General features: G+C 40.7%; 1 pseudogene; it reads left to right on the top strand.

Annotated features, from left to right (window-relative positions):
• LOC101611699 overlaps positions 1 to 19,180 on the top strand; it is a 94,769-nt pseudogene extending 75,589 nt beyond the window's left edge.
• The last annotated feature ends 4,767 nt before the right edge of the window (positions 19,181 to 23,947 follow it).

The following is a 23,947-nucleotide window of genomic DNA, read 5'->3' as shown; positions in this document are numbered from 1 at the left end:
TGTCTCCCATAGCTGCAAATGTTTGTAATTAAGCCGCTTACTTGATCCCCAGCTAGTAGAGGCAGTGTGTCACTGGAGGCAAGCCTTGGGGTTACAGTCCACCTCACTTGCCAGTGATGACTCACCCAGACTGTTTCTTTCCTGCCTTGGGTAAGTAAGTAACAAGATGGGAGCTGGCTAACTGCTTTGCCATGCTTTCCCTGCCAGCATGGTCCTTCTTCTAGAAACTGTAAGCAGAAAGCTTTCCAGCAATGAAAAGGTAACTACTCCAGGAACCCTGGGGATGTCTATGGTCAGAGGACAAGAGAATATCTGGCTCCATTATAGGACCTGATATATTTATAGATACCACTCATCACCTCAAGAAAAACCTGAAGCAAGGAGTAGAAGAGCAGAGTGGAGCCGTAGAGGCACTAATGGAAGAGTTCACCTTTCCCTGAAGGTTCTCCGTAGGTCCCTGGGTTGGAGCCAGGACAGGTGGCAGCCACGGGGAATTAGTGATTAGTGAAGTATGATGATGTGGAACATGCAGGGTGACTCATTTACTTTGTCCCTCTCGGGAGCTGGAGTTGAGCAGATGGAGTCTAAGACTGCCACCATCTTACTAACTTAACCTTGAATGTGCAGAGAGGCAGAAACCCAAACTTTTGTGATCAGAAGTATAACTCACTATTGCTTCTCTTCTCTGAAACCACGAGTGAAAATCTACCTAATCCCTTTGCACACCCAGCTAGAGACAGAGAATATGCTCCAGAGAGTAAGCTTCCTTCTGGAGCTCTGTAAGGTGGAAAATAATTATCAGCATTTGCTCAATGTAACATGAGGAATGACCTGATAATTGTGGTTATGGTTACCCTTCACAATATCAGCAGCCCCCAGCGCCCTGGACGTGTCTTAAGTAGGACATGACAGCGCTGTTTGGAGCTATACTGTGTCATCAGCCGGGGCATAGATTGCCTGTTCTGTTTAGAAGCCTACTCTTTTCTCCACCCATATACAACAAATCCATTTGGCATGTGACTATGGCCAGGCCCTGTGCTGTGCACTGTGGATGAGGTGATGACCAGAGAGCTGTGTCCACACCCTTGCAGCTACACAAATGCCGGTGCCTTTCATAACATGGTGTAAATCGATGAAACCAAACTACTTCCCTCCACTCATCCACATAAATGTTCCCGCCCACTCGGTCTCCCTCCACATGACTACACTGTCCACCTGCACTTGGCATAGGCAGCCAGTGTCCACTTCTGCCTCTTATTCCCTCATTTGCACTGATGGATTTATCTCCTCCCCTTCACTTTTCCACATCCCACCCAGGTTTCCAGCCCACACAGATGCCTCTTTTCTGGGATGTTGCTTCTCTAAGGTTGCTTTTCTGTGATGTTCTGTTGCCTTAAACACATCTGAACATTTTCTAGCACTCATTGTTTTCCCCTTTTGGCCATCACATATCAACTCTAAAGTCCTTACAAAGGCAAATCATATTTTGTATCTTTGGTAGCCCCCTAATATTTGCTCAGGACTTGATTGGTTAGGCATTTTATCAATGATCACAGTAACCTCCTGAGCCAAGTGTGTGTTCCAATATGAGAGAAGGTATGGCAGGAGGGCAGAGAGTTCAAGTCTCAAAAATAAGCCACAAAAAATAGAAGATGAGATACTGTAGTGAGAACCTCAGCCATCTCAGCCATGTGGCAGTTGTGTAGAATTTACATATGTATTATGTGTGTATGTATGTGTGCATATGTATATTTATACTGTCCTTTTCTTCTCATGATCTACTTGATCTGCCCTTATGTTTAAACTATCTGATCTTAATTATTGCAATTCTGTAATACATGTGGATACCTACCATAACATGGTCTCATCACTGTTCCTCTGTAAGGACGTCTTGGTTATTTTAATCATATGTGTTTCTCATTAAGTTTTGAGCTCAGCTTTTCAATGTCTATCAAGAAACCTCCTGGTATTTGTTTTTCAAGGTAAGGTCTCACTCTCATGCAGGCTAACCTGGAACTCACTAAGTGGTCTCAGGCAGGCCTCAAGCCTCCTAAGTGCTAGGATTATAAGCATGTACCACCATACCCAGCCTGCTGGTATATTGTTTAAAATTGTATTAAAGTTTGTGATTCATTTAGAGATAAACAACCCTTTCTACCATATTGAGCCTATATGAATTATCCTATTAAAAGTATTACAGCCAAATGAAAAAAATAAAATGATCTCCTACTTCATATCATACACAAAAACAATTTTCAGGAAAATTTAAGTTCTAAATGTGAAAAATAAAACAATAGTTCATTTAGAAAGTAACATAATGCCTGGCATGGTGGCATATGCCATTAGTCCCAGTATTCACGAGGCTGAGGTAGGAGGATTACTGTGAGTTCAAAGCTAACCTGGAGCCACAGAGTGAGTTCCTGGGCAGCCTGGGTTATAATGAGACCCTACCTTGAAAGCAAAGCAAAACAAAACAAATGTATCCTTTTACAAACAACATAAAAGCATATTTCAAGATCATGGGGTAGGAAAGCACTCTTGAAACTGTACAATAAACTAATTGTAATAGTACAAATAATTACAAAATGAACTTGGACTCCACCAAAAATATATATTCAGAGGAGAAACTATAAGAGAGCAAAATATAAGCTATGAAACAAGAGAAACATAGATATATATGACTCAAAATATAAAAAGAAACCTATAAATTAAGGAAAGACAGCGCAAAGGAAAACTGAATAATACAATCGAAGATGAATTTGTCAAAGGAAATTCACTGGCCCATAAAAGTACCTAATGCAATTTTTCATCTAGGAAATGAAAATTAAAACTACAAGATGTGATATGACATCCACAATAATGGTTAATAATATCAAGCTCTGAAAAATAAAATGAATCAATAAAAATTTCTATAGGAGGCTAGAGGGAATGAACATTAGTGAATCCCTAATATTAACTATTAAACTTGAATGATTAGATATTTGACCCATGGCTCAATAATTACCCTTTCTGTCGATGTCAGAAATATTCACCAAGACTCATGCATCAAACATGTACACAAAAACAGCAGCATTAGGTGGACTGGGGCAATGGATCAGTGTTTAAAGGTACTTGTTTGCAAAGCCTACTGGCCCCATGTTCAGTTCCTTTGGCACCCATGTAAAGACTGATGCATATTCATTTGCAGCAACAAGAGACTCTAGTATACCCATACACACACATGCAAATAAGTGAATAGCTAAAAAGTAAGATAATATCAGCATTTTATAATAGAATACAGAAATGCCACTAATCAAATGGGTTTCATTAATTGTCATCTAAGTAGTTCAATTGTTGATTCCTCGAGAAGCTATGCAACTGTGAACATAGGAGATAAATTTCTACATGTGACACCAGTGAATCTCACAGTGTTAAGTAGAAGAATCCAGACAAGAAATGTGCACTGAATGATTCTTCTTAGGTTCTTATACAGGACAAATTAATCTAATGAAGAGGAAGAAGTAGGTAGCAACTGAACAGAGAATGAGGTGTCTAGTGTTGCTGATGCTTTTTGGGGGTCACTCTCAGTGTGCTCACTCTTGGGACTTCCTCAAACTATACACTTGTAAATGCATTTTGCCAAGTGAATATTACATTTGAAGTTATTTCTGAATCAGAAAAAAAATCCATCACCACTACTATTTCTAAAGTTTCAGACTACTTCTAAAATTGAGCGTGAAATATGGTCTGAAAATCAACTATAAAGAATTAAAAAATATGCCACTCAGCATATTGCCTGTTTACGTTAAAGGGAGCCGGAAAATAGCAGGTGAAAAGATGTCACTCTGACCTTCATGCTCTTTCTTAAATGGAGATTAAATTCTGCCATGAACAATGGTCCTCCCTATCGTATAAAGAAAGTGACATTCTTATTCTCAAGGGCAAGAAAGCTGGGATCCAAGACTCATTAACCTAACACTTACCTTCCTAGTCCTTTCTCTACCCAGTTAAATGTCTGACTAAGCCTCCTTACCTGACCACATTTTCACAAATTATTATTGTTTGTCCATCAGTGTGCACTTAAATTCTTGAGAACTGCTTCTTTACATCTTCACTTCCATGTGAGTATTCTTTTGCCACATAAACCTTGCATTGAGGACATTTATTTGCTTTTCTCCTATTTGCCTGTTTTATGTCGTTTTAATTCTCACACCCTGCAAGGATCCTAAGAGGTTAGAAATGGAATTCTGCTAATCATCTGTTCTGACAGTTGCCTTTCTAATATGATATCAAATACATGAGATAATCAGCTTATAAGAAGGAAAAAGATTTTGGGCTCACAATGCCGCACGTTGAAGTCCATGCCTGATGGACCTCATTGCATTGGGGTCTTTGGTCAGCAGCATGCAAAGGTGGAAGCTGAGATGGAGGAGATATTCACTGTGTTTCCAGAATGTAGAGATGAGGACAAGGTTGGGACCCACTCTTTCTTGAAGGGCGCACCTCTAATGACCAGAAGACCTCCTCACCTCTTAAAGGTTCCACCACCTTCCAGTAGCGCCAAGCTGGGGAAACAAGCCTTTACTAACCCGTGTATATTTGAGGGAAATTCCATATCCAAACTATAGCACCTCGCTTACCTATTTTTCAGAGACTCCTGTAAAATCTTCAGAGCACCACAGAGAGTTTATGTTTACTGACAAGTGTATTACATATCACTGGATGCACAATTGTTGGAAACTCTCTGGGCTGTCTTTGGTCTAATGAAACTTTGGTGGTTGAGCTGAGGGCATATCTTGACCATCTTAACTTACTTCCAAAGTCTTTCTTGTCCTGGCTAGTGATGTGTCTCCACACTGGTCTCAAGAAACACTCATGTGCAGAAAAAGGAAATTCTTCTCACATCCTGTTTCCTCTCTCACCTACGAAATGAGAATTGACCTTCCTGGTTAGAAACAGCAAAGGGTTGTGCTCTTGCCTCCACCCTTGTACCTGCTCTGGTTTTCACTTTTCTGCTTTCCTGGTAGCTCTATGACATGGTAAAAATGCTCAGACTTGGGCTGGAGAGATGGCTTAGCAGTTAAGCACTTGCCTGTGAAGCCTAAGGACCCCGGTTCAAGGCTCGGTTCCCCAGGTCCCACGTTAGCCAGATGCACAAGGGGGCGCATGCATCTGGAGTGCGTTTGCAGAGGCTGGAAGCCCTGGCACGCCCATTATCTCTCTCTCCCTCTATCTGTCTTTCTCTCTGTGTCTGTCGCTCTCAAATAAATAAATTTTTTTAAAAATGCTCAGACTTTCCCCTCTCTTATCAATACAGACAGCTTCATAGCCTTCTCCATTGTTGGGTTGACTCATTGTCTCTCTGCCCAGACATGACTTGAAGGAAAAATGGGCAATTCTCAGATTACTTCTTGGTAAGCCATTCTGGAGAAACTGCAAAACAGCTGCATTTAAGTCAAATCTCCTGACTTGATGTGAGCAAGTAGGAAGTCTTACTGCCTCCTTTACATTATTCTGATACCAACATATGCTAAAAGATTGATATTCTCAAAATCTTCCAAGAAATTTCTTTTCTTTCTAGAATTTTGATCAGAATTACACTAAACCTAAAGATTTATTTTGGAGGAATTGACATCTTTATAGTGCATGAATGTAATATGACCCTCCCCTTACTTGTGTCTTTGTTTCCCTGAATAAACAGATGTAAATTTCATGAACAGCATATTGATGGAGAGCTAGGCAGGTGCTGCTATGTTCTAATTATTTTTAATTTTAACCACAAAATGAGGAATTTTAATTATCTTGTAGCTTCAATGGAGCCTTTAAAAGGCTTAAAATTTTCTAGGTCAAAGTGAACAGTGGGAAGCAGTAGTAATCTTTATTAGTCAATTTCTACTTCTGTTTCATATTTTGTTGTGTTAACTAGAAATTTCAGAATGAAATTAATAATATGCATGCATGGAGCACTCACTCTTGCTCTTGTTTCCTATAGGAGGCTGAGCTCATATGGCATCCTGTCCATCCCCTATGCCTGCACCTTGGGACGCTACTTTCATTTTCTGATTTAGTTGGCTGGACTACTCCCTTTCTCAGAGGCCTCCCCTGAACCCTGTTGCTACAGTAGCTCTCTTCTCTGTCACTCTGTGTTTCTGAGATACTGTACTTCGTCTGACACATTTAAGTGTCCTCGTTATTCTCTGTGTCTTCTCACTGGAATGTGAACTTTATGAAAGCAGGGACTTTTGAATATTTTGTTGACCACCATATCCTCTACTTTTAGAAGGGTGCAGCAGACAGTTCCAACAATTCTGGGATAAACATCCAACAAAACACAGTTTACGGGAGGAAGGGGTTTATTTCAGGTTTATAGATCCAGAGGAAGTTCCATCAATGGTGAAAGAAGCTGGATCCCTTTCATAGACACAAGGAGAGAGAAGAGCTACTACCAGCCAGCAAACACTAAAAAGCAGCAAACACACACTGACAGCAAACAGGAACCCACCTTTGGGCTGAAATTCAGATCTTCTCACAGACACACCTTTGGGGTAGACCCCAGGATCTGACCCCCTCCTACCCCAGTAACACCTCCTCCAGCCAGGTGGCTATATACCCAAGTTACAAGCTTTAAAAGAATACCTGAGTCCATAGTAGACATACATTCAAACCACCACAAACAGTATCTGGTTCCTTATGAGCACCCACTTAATATGTGTTTAATACGATCCAGGAATAATTATAGACAATGTAGTATTAGTAGTAAGTAGACCAGGTGATATGTAAGCAGAGACCTTAAGGGACAGAAGGCACAGAGCATGAAAGTACCAAAGGAAGCAAAGAGTAGGGCAACAGGGAAGACAGTTTTTGTTCATGGCTTTACATTTCATGAATTAAACAGTTTGTTTTTGTCAGCCCTTATTACTTGCAGATAAACTTAAGACTTTTGTATCTAATTAATCAGATTCCAAAAGTCACATTTTGCTAAAGCATGATACTAAGATTCTGTCAACTTCTTATTTTTCTGGAGAGTTAATGCTTTGTATGTCTTAGTGCTGCAGCTTTTGAGCACATAGAGTTTCAGGGCTTAGGGTTTTCTTTGGTTTACAATTTCTCATGAATGTCAATTAACCCTTTCATCCCATTTAATGTCATTAGTCTCAGATGGATCTTGTATGCTATTAATTATAAGCTCTGGGTTTGTTTTCGTTGTGTTTTCCTGAGGGACATTGGTCACCCCATTATTCCTAACTTCCCCATGTCATTTGGTTTCAGATGCATTTATGAGCAGTGGACAGCTAAAATGTGCATTGTCACTTAATCAGAGCAATCTATGTTCTGATCAGAAACTTAAAATGTATCTGTTCTTTGTGCAACCTCAGTAAATATTTTCACACAGAGCCGCATGCTTGCTATATTGTGACAGGGTGTCCTTCTATACTCAGGCCGCCATAACAAAATTTCATTGAGTGATTAAGCAGCATAAGCATCAGACATTTTCTTTTTTTTTTAAATTTTTTATTGTTATTTATTTATTTGAGAGCGACAGACACAGAGAGAAAGACAGATAGAGAGAGAGAGAGAGAATGGGCGTGCCAGGGCCTCCAGCCTCTGCAAACAAACTCTAGACGCGTGCGCCCCCTTATGCATCTGGCTAACGTGGGACCTGGGGAACCGAGCCTCGAACCGGGGTCCTTAGGCTTCACAGGCAAGCGCCTAACCGCTAAGCCATCTTTCCAGCCCAGACATTTTCGTTATAGCCATTTTGGATGCTGAAAACGCAAGGTCAGGTGGCTGGGTCCTAGTGAGGGGCCTCTTTCTGTCAAAGGAATTTTTGAAATGATGACAACATCATCTCAATTGTACATCTTCATATCCTATTCAGAAATCCAGAAGGCTCCCACACACTGTCCTCAACTTAGCAAAAAAGGAAGCTCTGGTTGTTGTTCTTCTTCATTTAAGAGCCAACATCCCATCATGGGAGCCTTATCCTCACAACCTCATCTAAAACTAATGAACATTTAAAGGCTCCATCTCCAATTACCATCACCTTAATGGTTTCAACTTAGGTGTTTGGTGGTGGGGACAAGTCAGCCCATAATGCACTATTTTTGTTCTAAGGCCATCTTTCTAAATCTCTTTGTTCCTTCTTCCTGGCTTCTCCATAGTCTCCTTTATAGATAACATATGGAGTTGCAGTGAAGAATTGGAGCCAAGAGGAATGCTGCCCTGCTGTAGCTACCTCTGGTTGACTGGCTCCTACACCTCCCAGAACCGATGTTTCTGGAAGCTATATTCCTCACAGTTAGCCTTAGCCCTATCATGTCACTGCCTGTTGTCTTTGCCACATGTCCTCATTCCCACACACCCAGTTCAGATGGCTATCCCAAGCCACCACGAACACTAACTTCCCCTTGCACACAGTGGTGAGGGGCTAACCTTACTCATCAGCAGGCTCATGAGTTGAGCATATCAGCCCTTCCCAGTTCCACTTTTGTAGCTTGACATTCGGAGAATATTCACACCATACCAACTACTCCAAATAAGTGCTTTCTACTTTCGGAGAGCAACTGCAATCAGTTTACCCTCAGCACTTGTAGGTCCTAAATAAGAATCAGGACTTTATCCTCTATCACTTCCTCCATACTGTCTCAGAAATCCCTTCAACTTTGTAATGCATTGCCAAGACCCTTTACTCTTTGCTAGTGCTGATGTCTTTCCCTGATCATTATGTCCTTTAGGTAAATTAATTGGATTTCTGAATAAGAGATGGGGAAGTACAATTGAGATCATTTTGCCATGTTCCCAAAGTCTTCGTGACAAGGGTTCATTCCATTATCCATGCAGAACATGAGTGGCCTTACTCAGGTCCTTGTTTGATGCCCTCATCACCACACTGCCAGCCGGACAGCACTGGCTCTGCCACGAACGACTTAATCTAAACCAGGATGCATACAAAACACAAGCTGTTTAGTCTTGTAAAAGCCAATCCAATTTGCCAAAACCAGAAGCTGGGCTGGAAATCCATCACTGATGTCCCAATTATGAAAAAATAAAAATAAAAGCAAATACTGGCTGATAGGCCAAGGAGAAGATAAAACCATGGGGAAATAGGAAGGGTTTGCAAGATCATGAAGCTATAACTATGGTTCTATCACTAAGAAAGATGTGGACCAGGTCGTCTCTGATGGGCAAATATAACAAATTGATCACTAAGATAAGCCTTAAGGATGCTGTTTACAGTCCATTGTTAAAAATAACACCTCATTTAGGGCAGCGTATCCAGTGGGACATGTGTGATTGGATCTTAAAAGGGAATATAATCAGTGTGTGAGGCAAAACCAGAGAGATTATGGAGGTTTTGTAAATCAAGAAGGATTGATACTGGGAAGTAGGGAGCCATTGAGGAGTTTTAAGCAGGAAAACATCGCAATAAAAGTTGTAATTAAGGAAGATTAGTCTGACATTATTAGGGCAAGATCCATGTAAGTCCTTTATGTGGTAACAGAGATAGAATCAGTAATGAGTTTAAAACGAGCAAACAAAAGCAACCCCGATCCTTTCTACTTTTAGTAGGCAGTTAAGGTATGGTAGAGGCTGGGAAGTGCTCAGGGAATCTTGGGAAGCTTTCTCAGCTCATTAAGTTAAATTGCCTCCCTGCTCTCATTCCCTATTCATGAAACAAGTCCTGCAGCCCGGGAGTCACCAGGCATCCCAGGGACCTCTTCACCATGTCTCCTCATGCCATTCCATTGTTGCAGGAAATGGGCACCATCAAGCCCACAGCCCACATGCCAGCTTAGGCCTCCCGCCCTTGCCTTTTCTGGGACAGTCGAAATCTCAGTCATGCTTATGGGAATAAAAGAATGGGGGCACGTGTGTGCTAACTCTGATTCAAGGCAGAAGTAAAACTTCAACCTAAAAATTCAATCCAGGGTGCGTAGTTGACTGGGGCTCCTGTAGTCTTGGCAAGGCTGGAGATGGATTTGCCATATACAGTGTCACAGTTTATCCCTGCAATAACAAAAACAAACAAATAAAGAAGTCTACCCAAACTCTGGGTGTCAAAAATCAATCCCTACCTGAAACACCTGTCTTTTTACCTGTCTTGTCTAACACCTATACAAAATCCAACTAAAGTCACCTGAGACTAGTGAATCTTTGAGATGCTCTTGCCACACAGCCTGTGACCATAGTAACTGTAGAAGTTCCCTACATTGTATTTCCTTGTTCTGACTTTTCCCATGTGAATTCTCTCTACAGCTAGGTCCTAAGCTCTTCCACACAGGATCTACCTCTTGTGTCACCTATGTTCAGCAGCATAGGAAAAAGTGGGTCACACTGAAGTTAAGCTCATGTTCTTTGTCTTCTAAAGACCATGCCAACCACTCTTCCCCTACTCATAGATGTCTGAGGGTCCTCCCTTCCTAATAAGATGACATAAAAGACGTTAGTGCCCATGAATCCCTTCCCCTCTATAGCTGATGTCAGTTCCTCTCCATCTACTTGCCCTTTTAGAAGACTGGCAAGGCTTATGACAGTCTGGAATTTGCTCAAAGAGCTACTCTGTCTTTAACCCCAATATATCCTTTTCCTGCTACAAACATCACAAGTCTCCCAGGCCTTATTGTTTCCCAGTGTTAAGGTTCCCACTAGTCTCTATTTAAAAGAAAAATGAAAGCAAAACACTTTTTCCTAACCACTTTTTAAAGGGAGCATGTGCTCTCCATTTCCTTGACTCTATTATCAAGGACTCTAAGCTGTTTCTCAACTTGTGAACTCTTTTACAATAAATAATTGAATCTATTTTCTTTGGTTTCCCAGTTCCATCACAAGTCTACAGTCCTATACTCAAAGCCTGGTGTATAAGGATTTGTACCACCCATAAACATTAAATGTTTGCATTTAGTAAGACTGTAAGTGATTGATTTGTGTTTGTTTAAATTATTCTTAATAGTTAATTTTTTTCTATAATGAACAATACTATGTGATTCAAAGAAAAACACTTCTTGGTTGGGGTGAGACTCACTAGCAGAGCATGCATATTTAGTATGCCTTGAAGTAAATCCCTAGCACACATGCAAAAAATAAATAAATAAATAAAACAAAACAAACAAAAAACACTTCTCTCTATGTCATTTACAGCAAAACATTTGTGTTGTTTATCCATAGACCCCACGATTTTTTTTACCTTTTTGTAACATTTTACATAGTAGATTCTCTAGACTCTTTTCCATCTCCTTTTTATACTATTTCATCTGTAGCTCCCTCCTTACTTCTTTTGCCTTTTCATTTCATATTATTATTTCCTAGTGTTATATCATCAACCCTTTTCTCTATTTTCCATCCATATGACTTGTAGTTTTGCTGATAAACAGAGAGCTCAAACAACTGTATCAGAGACATACTCACTTACCAAAAGCAGATGAAACCCTAGCTCCAGCTTCAAGATATATCTGTCCTTGCTTGTCTCAGGGAACAGTGTGTAGAGAGGAGGCTCCCAAGACAAAAAAACAACTACATTTCAAAAACATCCACTCTCCACTGGGATCTGACAATTTCAGTACACTTAATGGCAAATGTGCCTCCTCACCTTTTCTCAGATTAGCAATTCTACCATTTCTGTTAACAACACAAATGTGTTTCATTTGTTCAGCTATGCTTGTAGAACTAATTCACTCATTCATTCACTTAGCAAGTGAGGCGTTAGATATTAATTGCATTTGTTCAATCCACCCCAAATCCTCTGACTTCAGATTGAATCCCAAGTCACAGGTCCTGAAGGTCATCCATCTGAGGTCTCAAGAGAGGCTTTCTCTTGTGGTGTCTGGAGTCGGCGGGGAGAGGTGAGTCTCGCCTTTGCAGCTGCTGAGGCTGCCTCTTTCTGCATTGGAAGACAGAGAATCACAGTCACCAGGATGCACAGGTGTTTGCTGCTGACATACATCTTATGTTCTCCAAAAGCTTTATATAGAAATCTCCAGGACTGTTTCAAAAGACGCTAGCACTCACCTCCCCTCTCCCACCCCCCACCTCCCGCCCCTGAGATTCTGGCTTAATTGGTGTGAAGTCTTACCAGGCATCTACATGATTTCAAATACACAAGACAAGATTGAAAGTCATGAAGACCAGGGGTCTTCACGAATAGTTGCATAATGAAAGAAAAAACAAGTTATTTTTAATATTTATTTCCTCCCAAGTGGCATCATTCGCATTCAATATCTATCCTCTAGATTGTAAATGCCAAATTCTCATTCTAAATGCTAAGCAAGTTGTTACATTATTAAGTCTCTATGCAACTGAGCTCCAGTTTCTACATGAGTTGCAGAATGTATAGGGAAATACAAATGCTCCTTGACGTATATGAAGTTTATGTTACCCATCACAATTCAAAGATATCTTAAGTCAAAAATGCATTTAATAGACCTAACCTGCCAAACGTCATTCTTCCTAACACGGAGACTTGTTGCTGCTGCTCAGTTTCCTCATGGAATAATCCCGGGCATATTGCTAGCTTGTGAAAAGCTCCAAATTCAAAATTGGAAGTGTGCTTCATCCTAATGGCTTATCAATTTCACACGATGGTAAAGTCACAAAATTTGAAGTTGAAAGACTCTTGGTGTCGTCAAACTGTCACTCAGACACCTTTGTGCTCTCACTCAGATAGTCCTAGCAGTGAACCCACACACCTCAGCTGCCCCTTGCTCCTCAAAGAGCACTCTAGCCTGGCTTTGCCTTTTCCTTCACCATTCCTCCCACACTGGCACTCCTGTACCGCACCCCAGTTAACTATAGCAGCACTGGGCCTACAGCTCTAGGAGTCTGTAGGTGAGAAGCGAGGTTAGCCACAGGTAGGCAGGGTGGCCCTTAAGGGAGTGACCTCATATTCTTAGTCACATCCTTACCACGCTTACGCCCCCACCTCCGGCTTCAGTTGCAGGACTGTATCTTCCAATCTCACCCAATCAGATCTCTCCTGAGCATGCACCCTGCCCATGTATGAGTGGATTCCTCCTTTGAACCCAGGCTGATTGGCTGGGAGACCTGGTGCAGGTGTGTCCAGGTTTGCTGAGGTGAACTCTGAGGGATATCACGGCTACAACCACATGTCTGGGTTTCTACACCTATAAGTTTGTCCTCTCACGCCCCTGTCAGGATGGGCAGGAATACTTTGTAATTACTCTTTTTATTTTTCATTTCTTTGGAAGCTCACATTTTTATAAATCCCTTCATATGTATATCAATGTAAGATCCATGTCCGTTTATATGGGCTCTTGGACCACATGGTGTTTTTCCTTCTCCCTACTTTACCTTCCCTTCCTCAGCTCTTTTCCTTCCCCACATCCCTGTGATATCTGAATAAAATGTAATATCTTAAAAATCATTTCTTTTTGTCTGGAACTGCCAATTCTTTGGTTAATTTGCAGATATAGACTCAGAGCTTGGGGCTCCAGGGGTACCCCAGGATCCTATATTTATCTATAACATAATGAGGGCTCGTCCATGATCATTTGAAAATTATTCGCATATAAATAGCCACATTTTTATTCAATTGTCCCTTACTAAAAACCCTGGCAGCCACTTCCGTTGGCTCCATGGGCACTTGTACCCTTTGGGAGAAAGAATGACACACAGCTCAATGCTTCGACAGTTTCTGGGAGAACACAAAGCGGGGAGTCCAGAATGCCTTTTCTATGTGAACTCCCCGGGATTTACCCCCAAGAGGGGTGAATAAACGAAAATAGGACTTGTATCCTATGCTTTTTATTCTCTCTCTCTCCCAACACCCTGCATGCAATTTATACCACTGTACTCTTTTCTTTCTTCTTTTCTTAATCTTAAAACTAAAATGTAATGCCTTTTTTTTCTTTTTCTCTGGAAAAATATTTGTCTTAACCAACACTAACAATCATGTGGACCTTCCCCTAATCAAAGATGGCATCTGCCATGTGGTCTTTTCTGATGGGGCAATCAGTCTTTTTGCCTATACCCTAATATAATAAGGCTTTAATAACTCACCTAAGTGGCTTTATACAGGAATAGTCAAGTTCAATAGCAGCTGTAAAATGGAAGAAAAAGGAAACTGGATATACCAATGAGGGCAGTGCCTCTGAGCTGGGTCTAAACTTACAGCTTCCAAGGCTTCCCTCATTCAAAAAAAGGTTTTGAGTACCATAGATCACAAATTATTAGAGAAGTTGATAAAAATTAATAAGCAGATATATAGATATGTATATTTGCATGTCTGTACATGTGTATGTGTATTTTTCTTTCTTCTTCTCACTTTACAGTTATTTCCCTTTAAATTTGTGCTCTAATATTTCATGTTAATTTGCCATCCTTGAATACAATCCTTAGATCATGCCCTAATATTTAGAAATAAAAATGTTTTAATCTATTTTGATGTTTAAAATATATATCATTTGAGCTGGGAGATGCTTGCCTTTAATCCCAACAAGATTTATTTACAAGCCAACAATTAATACAACCTTGATGTATAGGCTAACAAATTATTATAAATCAAGTCTGGTTATTATTTTTCTTAGGTTTAATTTAAGGTATAGAAATTTTTGTGACATATTCAATAATAAGTAAATTCTATGTTTGTCTACTAAAAATGTTTCTCTACAAATTTCCAACAATGTGATGTTTGACGCTAGACTACTTGCTTCTCTGTCAACTGGTAATGAGGTAAGTCAATTAGATATAGTTTCTCTTAATAATCATATAAGAAAGATGGTTAATTAAGTTTTGTAGAAGAAGAGATGGAATTATTGAAAGATCACTTGAAAGGAAATTTTCAATTATGGGTACAGAATATTGTCAGGAAAGACGTTTGAGCAGCACTTAAGATTGAAAGGCCAATAAAAGTGAAAAAAAGTGTGAGGATGTAGACAGAAGGGTTCATCTAGAATCAATTCCTTTAGACAAAGCTAAGATTTTTAAGGCTAAATCCAAATCTTATGAGCTTAATGAGTCTAGATAAGTCTATGTCCAATTGTTCTCAGCTGTCTAAAATTCAAATTCAAGTTTTTTAGTCCCTGGGTAAAACAAAAGATAATCTTCAGACAGAGTTGAAAAATGATTACATGTCGAGCATCTCAGATACTCCTGATTATGGCATCTTCCCCTAGTCTCTGGTGGTTGCTAAGAACTGTCACCTGACAGGGAGACAGATCAAGGGAGATGTCCTTTTCCCCCCACCCCTGAAGATAGGGTCTAATCCCCTATTCCAGGTCTACTATGCAGGTACCTGCCACATAGTAGATGTCAGCCCTACATAGGAGCCCAACATGTACACTGAGCTCGCACTGTAGATCCAGACCATACTTAGCCTAAAAACAATATTGCTCTTAATCTTGCTTGCACAGCTCATTAATTGTAAGAGAGTACCCATTCATCTATCTCTCCTGGTCAAGTACCTCAAGTTTAACACGCTAAGATGGCTAAAATGTTCAGTTCTCTGTTCTGTCTCCCCACCACACCCTGTTTGGGTCTTAATTACAACTGGTAGATTGTGATGTGCTGCCTTGGGGAGGGGGGATAACAACCTGGCTGGCTGTGAGTTCAGGGTTAAGCACACCCCTCTCTCAGATCCAAGCAAATTTTAAATCAATACTTGTTTCCCAATGACTCCTTATATGCTAAACTGGCCCTCTGGTAAATGATGAGAGCAAGGGAAATTCTAATTTATACTTTCTTCTTGCCTCTGATTACCTAAAGTTACCTCTGTCAAATAAGATTCCTTGATCAAACAGATAAACTAAGCCCAGATATTTGATCAACTTACAAACTCCAAAGACAAATGCTTTCCATATGGAAGCTAAACGGATGGCTCAGTGGTTAAAGACACTTGCTAATAACTGAAAATGTTTCACATTTCCTGCTTTGCTCCTAATTAAAAACAAAAAGGAGGGGAAGATGCTCTACATGTAGGTTTCTTTGTTAATGCTGACAAATTAAGATCAGATTTCTCAGTGGTTAGAGATACTTGCCAATGGTTATATTCATTTGTTATTTTCTGGTCTGCTCCTAATTTAAAAAAAACAGATTCACCTATAGATTTCTGTATTGCATATAGTGACTGGCAGTTTTCCAAATGTTTTTTCTTAATATTTTGGTGACTCCCAAGGTTCCCTGCTGTCATTATTGCTTCATACAGGGACATGTTAAAAACCCAAATATGTGTTTAAAAAGATACTACACAGATAGACTTTCAGAGTCCCTGTTCTCTGGCCATGGGAACAAATATAGGGGTCCCATCAGCAAAGACTCAAATCTTCAGGCCTTGGGAAGCAAAAGGAAGACACTTCAAGGTTAGACTGGGCAGACAACCTCACCACAAACAAACTTTTTAAGAGCCTGTTTTCTGGTGGTGAAAACAGGCATGAACAGGAACTGTGGCTACAAAGAGTAGCTTAGTTTCAAGTTTCAGGTCCTATTAGTAAAAGTACTTATGCCAGTGGACCCCAGACTTCCTAGCACAAGTTTCATGATCACATCGGTAAAAGTGAAATGTCAAGACCCTGACCATGGACCCCAAATTACATGAATCACACCGTTGTCTGGCGGCCCCACGCTGGTAGGCCCTTTGCCCTAGCCTCTAGCTGTAGGAATGGGTGCAAGAGACATCTGCTCAAAAGAGAGATACCTTTTCAGGGGATAGATGAGGCTCTACTAGAGACATCTAGATAGAGTAGCTAGGCTTATATTTCTCTCAGTCACCTTACAGATGAAAATAGCTGCCTTCAAAGTTCTACAAGGGACCCCCCACCCTTGTCTGCTAAGATATTGGAAAAATTAGACCCCAAAGCTCACAAAAAACAACTAATTTTCTCTGTCAGAGAGAAAGGGAGAGATAAAGAGACAGATCATCCTATCCTTTAAAATATAAAAATGTAACCCTTACAAGACAATTTTAAGTACTTCATACTTCTCCAACCTGACCTTTTCCATATAGGAACAAAGTGGGAGAAATAGATAAAAGCACCTGAAATATGGCTGTTCTTTTACCTCTGTGACCATCTAAACTGGCCATTGATGGCCAGCTGGACTTGATCACCCCAGTTACAGTTGGTGGCTCAATAATTCCTAATACACTAACCCTAGATAGAGGCCTCATAGAATAAAATTATACAAGCCCCAAGATATCAAGGTTAAGGTCTCAACTAATGTTAATTTACTTATGGCTTAAGTGTTAGGAAAACTAGCTTTAAGATACTCAACCAAGTTAACTATATTTCTCTATTTGTCAAGGTTTTAACTATTAGGAAAACTGAAACTGAGTATTAGGGTAAAGGTTCACTTACTAGTGTTTTATATCCCAAGATAAGGTTTTCATACCTAAAAATATTGTTTGTTTTTTTTTTTTTTTGAGGTAGCTTCTCACTCTAGCCCAGGCTGACCTAGAATTCACTATGGAGTCTCAGGGTAGCCTCGAACTCACAGCAATTCTCCTACCTCTGCCTCCCGAGTGCTGGGATTAAAGGTGTGTGCCACCATGGCTGGCATTTTGTTTTGTTTTGTTTGGTTTTTTGTTTTTATAAAGCTCCTGTTTTGTTTATGCTAAGTCAAGCAAATGGTCACCTTTAGGTTTATCATTTAAATCTAAAAGAATTTAATTTCAGTCAATAAGACTTTTGCTTTCCTGATAGATAAATTATGTTGGGATAGTTTGCCTAAGCCTTATCAATTTTAAATCATGGTAAAATACAAATTGCTTTATGTTAATACATATCAATTTAATTGCTATCCAGGATTAAGCGCTAAACAATGTTTAGGAGGGAAGGCTTAGTGGTCAAGGCACTTGCCTACAAAGCCAAAGGATCCAGGTTTGATTTCCCAGAACCCATGTAAGCCAGATGCACAAGGGGGCACATGTGTCTGGAGTTCATTTTCAGCAGCTGGAGGCCTTGGCATGCCCATTCTCTCTCTTCCTCTCTCTCCCTCTCTCTGCCTCTTTCAAATAAATAAACACTGGTTATCTGCCAATATATTTTATCTCAAAACAAATTTGTCAAAGGTTGTATTAGAGCTCAACTGTTTTAATTCAACAATGACCAGATTCTGCTCTTTTATGTACTATTAAATTGTTAAATAACTATCTAATTTCTGGTATCTCAAGTTCATTGTCCATAAGTACATTAACTCTTAAAATATATTCCCTGCTTCAGGGCATAGCTTTATGCTCAAACTATGTTCCTCATCTAAGATCAATGATTTCAAACTCTGTGGTTCTGTTTCCAACCTTCCCTGGGTAATTGGTACCCATACAGGTATTGAGACTAACCAAAGATGTTTTCAAACACAGGTGTCAAGACTTTATGCTGTCTTACTTGTCTTTTACTCACTGTTTCTAATTTAAATTTATGGTTTGTATTTGTTGATAAAAATATTGTTTTCAGAACTAGAAACATGTTTGCCTGTATTTATAGCTATTGGATATTTAAAAGATAAGAGTGCCTACTTTTTATGCTTCAGATATGGCCTATGTTGCCTCAGGACAACTAAACTTAAAAGTTAGACAAAAAGGTTCTCCCTTCCTTACCCCTGGCCCTTTCTTCTCTCCACCCTCCCTTGCTTCTGGTGCTGCGGCTCTTAGAGGAAGTCCAGGCATGGTGATGGTGTCTGGGCCTCCTCATTATTACAGGATAAAGAACTTAAGGCAATCAAGAAGGAGAATGACTTTTCCCACAGTCAGAGTACTCACCTCTATAGCCAGTTCACCAACCTGGGCAAAGGAAAGAACAGGACTCTCAGTGGGGAAGATTTCCAGAGGTTTCTAGATCTTGCCATCAACCCCTGAGGAGATGGGATCATCAATGCCTTCTTTTCAGAGGGATGGGACCAAGGAAACATCCATGGATTCATGAGAACTCTGGCTCATATCTGACCCATTGAGGACAATAAAAAGAGCAAAGATGTGAATGGACCAGAACCACTTGACAGTCAAAGTAACAAACTGCACTTTGCTTTCAGACTATATGATTTGCATAAAGATGGCAAGATCTCCCATGAGGAACTGTTGCAGGTCCTGTGTGTGATGACTGGAGTAAATACCTCAGATGAGCAGCTGGGCAGCATTGCAGACAGGACCATCTGGGAAGCTGATCAGGATGGAGACAGTGCCATGACTTTCACAGAATTTGTTAAGGTTTTGGAGAAGGTGGATGTTGAACAGAAAGTGAATGTCTGATTTCTTCACTGAAAGGGCAGAGACACATTGTTGTTGCTTTCTAGTGTTTAAGAGCCAGAGCCTAAGAGGGCTCTTCTTCTGCAGCCCCACCTCATCCTACCATCTCCTTCCTCCCAGGGCACGGCTCTTGCACGACAGCCCCACGTCCCCCCTGTCCACATAGACCTGCCTTTGTACAAACAGGGTGTTACAGAGAGGCGCCCTCCGCCCATGTCTGTCCAGGGTCCATCCTCCAGTTCCTCATGTGCAAGTGCATCTCTCCACGCTTTGCTGTTTAAGGGCATTGTCCATCCAGTTGAGGAACTGATAGGGCTCCTGCCGAGAACCAGCCAGCGCAGCTCCCAGTGGATGGAGACAGCGGCCGTGCTGCCTTCCCTGCAGCGGGGCTTCAGCATGCTCATGCGTCCTTCTTACACATCCTTTGCTTCCTATTTCCCTGTCATGTGGCATTTCATCTGCTCCACTTCATTGAGCCTCAAGATTCTCTCTGTTGTACTGGAAACTCCAGGCTCTGCTGTTAAACCCATTTCTTCAGAGGCAAGGCAGTTTTGTTCTATTTCACTTCGTAATCTCTGAGTGTTGCCTTTCTAGGAACTATCCAGTGCCCAGCACTACTCTTGGAAGAAGGAGGCTCTCTCTGGGTCCCTTGCACAGTATTATCAAAAACTTTTGGGTGGAGATGTCTTTCTTGAAAGGTGAACTTGGTGGGATATGCAGAGCCATGTTTCCTAGGTAGCTTGCCGAGGTCACTCTACCTCCAGCCGCTGATTCTTTGCTTACATCCTATGTGGCTCCTTACACAAGTATAGTGTTGGTGATCCTGAAAAGAGTCATTGCCTGCAGGCTTGCTTTGCTTTCAGACACTGGCATCACCAGAGTGACCGCTGACCTGTGCTTGGGAACTGCCCATGGCTTTCTGAGCAAGGAGGTGAGGCTCCTTGTAAACCTGCCTGAATTCACTCTGCAGCAGAGACTAGAGTGTCACAGAAGTGCCTAACTTACGCAGCACAAAAGAAGCAAAGATTGTCCTCAGCATCCTAACATTTTATACAAAGTTCTGTGTGGATTTGAGACATGGCAAATGATAAGCCATAGTTAGCTCCTAACACAGCTCCAAAGCATTGAATGCATTATCTCACCAGTTTCCTGGTCACATGGCCTTCCCTTGCTTCTTGGGTGGACCTCTGCAAGTCTCTTAGAAGCTGAAATGCCAGCACTGGTGGCACTTCCTAATATGCAGTAGAGGCCTTTGAGTAAGCTGGGGCAACGTTCCTGCCAAAGTCAGCTGAGTGTAGACTTCATGGAGTCAGGCTATTCCCGCCCTATGTCTGTAGGGCCAATTCATCTCTGTGCCCTTGGCTGGGACTTTCTGTGATGTATTGCTTCCTTGTTTCCTTGCTTTGGAAGGCTCTAAGATATGGAAACAGTTCCTTAGCAATTAATTTCTTGAAAAACGTGGGTAAATGGGGGAACTAGAGGTTGGCCAGGTTGAGTGGCTCAAGTATATATGAATGGATAATTCTTTATGGAGTATCAGTCTGACTTTGTGATCAAACAATGTATAGGAATTATATAAAAGAATTATCTGATATGGACTTACCATAGTGGTACTTCAGAAGCTGCTTAATTTACACATTCCTATTTACATGTTCCTAAGATTATGCCATCCCTTTGGCTGTATAGAAAACTGTTTTATTCCACAGTTGTGCCTTATTCCTCAATCCATCAATAAATACTTGTGGTTAAAACAAGGGGAAAAAACGATAGACAAAATGACTTGAAGCTTTCGTGTCATTCTTTAAGTGGATATCTTGCATTAATCAGATGTACTATATATTTACGCCCTTCAAAGTTGGTGTAACCTCCTTTCTAAGTGTTTTAATAGACTATGTAAAAGCCAAAGCCAATTGGAATCTCCAGACTTTAAAAAAGGTCAATATTTTGGTGCCTGATCCCAGGTCACAAGGCCACTGGAGATGTCGGGACACTTCTGATGTGCTTTCGGATGGCCCAATAGTAAATCACCTATCTTCCTGACCACAGAGGACATGGAGACCCAGGAACAAAAAGATTGTATACAGTCTGAAACAGGAGAATCATACAAAGAAAAATCAGTCCTCTGGGCTTCCCAAAGGAGGAAAAACTACTTGGTCAGCATTGCCTTGACTCATGCTAGCAGACAAAACCAGTACTGGAAAAGCCACAGTTCTCCTCCCAGGTCTTTAGAGTCTCTTTTGGAGATCCATTAGTGACCTCAAAAAGTACATCTTCAATTAAGTGTTGGCTACCTGCTTGGTCTTAAACACTCAGAGAAAGGTATAACCAGCGATGAAGGTATGCCTCAAGGGTGTCCCATTAAGTTTACCAAAAATATAAAGGGACACGAGAGCTTTCCAAAAGGACAGACAGAGAAGGCCTTAAGATATGTTGGCCCCTCTCTAGTAGTTCTAATTCTACAATAAAGACAAACAACCATAAATGGTGAGATGGTTATTTTCAAATCTACAATACATGTGTCTATTTGGAGGACTCTGACCAAAGGTCATTTAAGTCAAAAAATACCATATTGGAAAAAAAAAAAAAAAAAAACTCGAAAGGCTTTAAATGACACAGCTGAGGAAATCTCTCTTTTAAATACAAAAGTTCAAATGATGAGGAAGGCTATTATAACAAAGCATGGTATACTTGCCATTACCAAGTTTATATGTTGTAGTAACTCTGTTAATATCTCGTCCACTTTACAAGCCATACAGACTTGTAAAACAGACACCCCTGTGCCATTTGGCGAACAGTTCTGAGAGTGGAACTCAACTTTTTCATGGTGGAAAAAAAAAACATACCCATTATAATCTTTGTAGTTATGTTGTTGATCTTTGGACCTTGCTTACTCAACTACTATCTTAACTGTGTCTCTGCTTATTACAGGCAGCTCACGCTCAGATGGTCACACAGCAACCCAACTCCTTCTATGTGGGCCAACTCGAGAAAACACTTGCCGCTTCTGATGGGGTTACTCCCTACCTCACAATGCTGGAGCTCTCGACCTCTGAGGTAGGCTCCAACACCTACATTACTAATGTTTACAATTTTTGTGTCAGGCTAGAAAGATCTAAGTGATGGGCCATCTGACTGATAGGCTTCTTCCTTGGCCTTTAGAATAGTTCCCGTCTCTGAGAGATACTGTCTCTAACTGCCATGTTTCTGGTTGCCCTGCTCAGCAGGAAATACTTCAAGATCTGATGTCATCATCTGATTTTCCCTAACAACAGTTAGAGTATCGTTTCAGGAGAGAAGGGAATGTGAGAAGCTAGGTTAGCCACAGGTAAGCAAGATGGCCCTATGGGCTCTTACATCCTTACCACTCCTTCACCCCACCTATCTTAGCTCACTCTGCCTGCTTCAGTTTCAGGATTCAGCATTGGCCCATCTCACCCAATCTTGCAAGTGTGGGTGGATTTCTCCTCTTAGCCCAGGTTGATTGGCTGGTCTACCTGGTGTAGGTGCACCCAGGTATGCTGAGCACGAACTCTACAGTCTATCATCTCTAGGCCTATAGAGAGTTCCTTCTGGACCTGCTACAGCAACACATATGGATCTCCACACCAGTAAGATTGTCCTCTCCCACCAGTGCCAGGGTGGGAAGGAACACGTTTTATTACTGTTTCTATTCTTAATCTCTTTGGAAGCTCACTTCTTTTTTTAACCCCTTCATATATATGTATACATATATATGTACGTATATATAGTCTAAGGTCCATGTTCATTTATATGGGCTCTTGAACCATGTGTTTTTTTCCCTTTTCCCCACTTTACCTTCCCTTCCTCAGCCCTTTTCCTTCCCCACATCCCTGTGATATTTGAATAAAATTTGGTGTTTTAAAAATTATTTTTACAAGTTTAAAGAAGCTGGTTTTCCTTGGGTCCTATAGCAATTACTGAAGGAACTGGTATTTTACCTGTTCTGGCTAGCACAACTCTAAAATTCAAGGTTATATGTGTATAAATATACATGTTATCCTTTTCTTTAATAAGAACCAACCATATCTTTATAATAGACAATGCAATTTAAATCATGTATATCTTCATTTCTATTTTCTAGAAATCAGATTTAGTAAAAATGCTTTTGAGACAAGACCAATGAGTTGTGTTTTGAATTTTGAGGAATTATTTATTTTGTAAGATGTGTGAAAATCTAGAATACATATGTGGGGAATGTGGCCTTAAAGTATCATTTCATTTACAACTCTTGCTGTTGTTTATTTAAGAATAAATGCTGGGCTGGAGAGATTAAAAAAATTAATTTTTTCAGGCGTGGTGGTGCATGCCATTAATCCCAGCACTTGGAAGGCACAGGTAGGTGGATTGCGATAAGTCTAAGGGCACCCTGAGACTACATAGCAAATTCCAGGTCAGCCTGGGCTAGAGCGAGACCCTACCATGAAAAACAAAAACAAAAAAAAATTCTTTCATCTGGAATTGCCAATTCTTTGGCTAAATGGCAGGTATGGACTCAGGGCTTGGGGTTCCAGGAAGAACCCCAGAGCCCCATATTTATCCATTACAGGTGGAGGACCAACTGTGATAGTAGCTCCTCTGGGTCCTTGTAGGAATCTCTTACTGTCCTAAGCTTTAAGGCTCCACTATTACACCCAGCAAGCTCCTCCTAAGGAAAGCTGTGAGAACTCACATCTTATATTTCCCCTCAAATATTAAGCTCTGTAAGCAAAAGCTAAAATTCCACCATTTCTATATACAACATTTGAATAGATTTTGAGATGA

Source organism: Jaculus jaculus, chromosome 12 (genome assembly GCF_020740685.1).
Source record: "Jaculus jaculus isolate mJacJac1 chromosome 12, mJacJac1.mat.Y.cur, whole genome shotgun sequence".
NCBI classification, from domain to species: domain Eukaryota; kingdom Metazoa; phylum Chordata; class Mammalia; order Rodentia; family Dipodidae; genus Jaculus; species Jaculus jaculus.
Note: the sequence above shows the minus strand (reverse complement) of the source record. Positions and strands in the feature narration are given on the sequence as shown.